Source organism: Tarenaya hassleriana, unplaced genomic scaffold (genome assembly GCF_000463585.1).
Source record: "Tarenaya hassleriana unplaced genomic scaffold, ASM46358v1 Cleome13, whole genome shotgun sequence".
Classification (NCBI taxonomy): Eukaryota; Viridiplantae; Streptophyta; class Magnoliopsida; order Brassicales; family Cleomaceae; genus Tarenaya; species Tarenaya hassleriana.
The window spans coordinates 1,491,763-1,493,880 of record NW_010963495.1 but is presented as its reverse complement, the minus strand read 5'-3'; the positions used below and the strand labels follow the sequence as shown (position 1 = coordinate 1,493,880).

The window sequence follows — 2,118 nt, the reverse complement described above, 5'->3', positions numbered from 1 at the left end:
CCAAAAAAAAAAAAAAAACAAGAAGACGATAAAAAAGTTCGAAACTCGGTGTTGTTTTTATATTCCAATTTGGAAAGGCTATGTACATGAGACTGTACCTAAGATATATATATATATATACATATATACACACAAAATTCAAATCTAATGGTTCTTATACATACATATAAGCCTTGTGCAATTAAATACATAATCGCTCGAACGCCTGATCAATCTAGTTAAAATCTCAAGCATGAGGAAGAGATCAATTGAAAAAAAAACTAAGAGATTTATATAATGAACGAAAATCGACGTATGTATGTATGTGTATATATATATATATGCGTGTGCCGAGGTAGCAAATGAAGAAACCAAACAAAGAGATGGGCAAACACACACACACAAGCTTGGACGCAATGCACTTGTTGAGTTCTTGAAAGCCTCGTTGACAAGTGAAAGTGGTTTAAGATTTTCTTCGAAATTGAAATATATATGATCTTATAAGAGTATATTTATGTGACATATATAAAAGAAGACGAAACGATGAAAACCGATAATACACACACACACACACAAATATATATATAGAGAGAGAGGATCGTACGTGTTACAAGAGAAGATCATGAACAGCGTAAACAAGATATGGGTCGGTGAGAAATCAAGAAGGAAAGATCTGCTTGAGAAAAAGAGAGACGGTCGAGATCGGATCGGGGAGAGATTATAGAAACTTAGTTTTTGTTTCTCGGGGCAAGAAGAAGAAGGAAGAGAGATATGATATTATTATCCTATCTATGGAGAATATAAAAAAAAAAAAAGAGAGAAAGGAATGTGAGAAGCGTGTGGACCGCTCGATTGCGCATGGCCTTCCGTGTCCTTATTAGCTTACGTCATTCTTTCCCTTTGTTTTCTTCTTCATTCTTCCTCGTGAATTTTTACACCCATATATCAATATTCCACAATTATATTCGGAATATTTTTTATAAAAAGAAGAAGAATAGAGCATTTTCGTGGAAGCTTAGTTCCAAATTGATTACATTTTATTATATGATATGGCCCAACAAAGTTATTGAAATTGTCCGACGTACGGCATTAGGACCGTCCAAAAAATAATTCGGGGATTTTAGGTTTACACCAAAAAATTGATATATAACAAACTTTAAGTTTGTCATTTGAAGTATATAGAGACAATAGTAAAAAAATAAAATAAAATACTCGAACTCATCGTTCACAAAAGATACAGGAATATGTCAAATTTTAAAGGAATTAAATATAAATGTGGTAGATTTTATTTATTTCTAACCAAGTATGGTCCGTCAGGCAGACATGTTAAACTTAAGTGTTTGAAATGCTACGAATATTCTGACAACCCCATAAATGCCACGCTGGCATAACAGATATGTCCCTTCGCCACGTGGAGCCGACACGTCCGTTTTACATTCGGCCTCACAACATCTATCTACTTACCAGACTACCCTCCACCCGTTCGTTTCATAGAGGAGTATATTGGTCATTTACTATATATACACATATACTTACGGTGGCATCCCAATTATTTCGAGTAATAGGGCAACACTCTCAATTGAAATTACGTATAATTTTCTATTATTGACTCACATTTCCTATTATGTTAATTAGTAATATATAGATGAAATGATACCTATTATTACATTATTTAATTGGATTATTCATATCCATTACGACTGTCAAAATAAAGTAATACGAGCATTTTGGCCGAAGGTTATGTTTCTCCATATTGTATGCTTTATATTGTTTAATAATTATATATCCACAAGAAACTCATCTATAAATCACGAGGTTTAATGATCTAATTATATATGTGTGTATGTGTGTAAGTATACTATATACGTTATGCGGAGACGAATGATAATTGGGTCATTATGAAAAGATTTATTTAGGGATGAGAGCGGATAAAAAAGTAATGTGAAAAGAAAATTGAAATGGGAAAAGGAAGAAGTAATAATCATCATTAATCAAGCCGATAGGCGCGACAAATGCTTCGAGCTATAATCATCATCTCATTTTGTGGTGAGTTACCACTCGTTTTTCCACCTCTTAGCTACACACTTGTGGGAAAGATTTAGACGATAAATGAAACAATCAAATCACGAAATAAAAACA

The 2,118-nt window shown here is 33.0% G+C and overlaps 1 protein-coding gene across 3 annotated transcripts in view; it reads right to left on the bottom strand.

Moving 5' to 3' along the window:
• Window positions 1-973, bottom strand: part of LOC104807486 (NAC domain-containing protein 37) — a 4,535-nt gene extending 3,562 nt beyond the window's left edge. For 2 of the 3 annotated variants that reach the window (XM_010532772.2, XM_010532771.2), the window contains exon 1: window positions 584-810. The gene's annotated coding sequence lies outside the window, so the exon portion shown is untranslated. The other variant, XM_010532773.1, reaches the window with a different exon arrangement.
• Window positions 974-2,118: the final 1,145 nt, after the last annotated feature.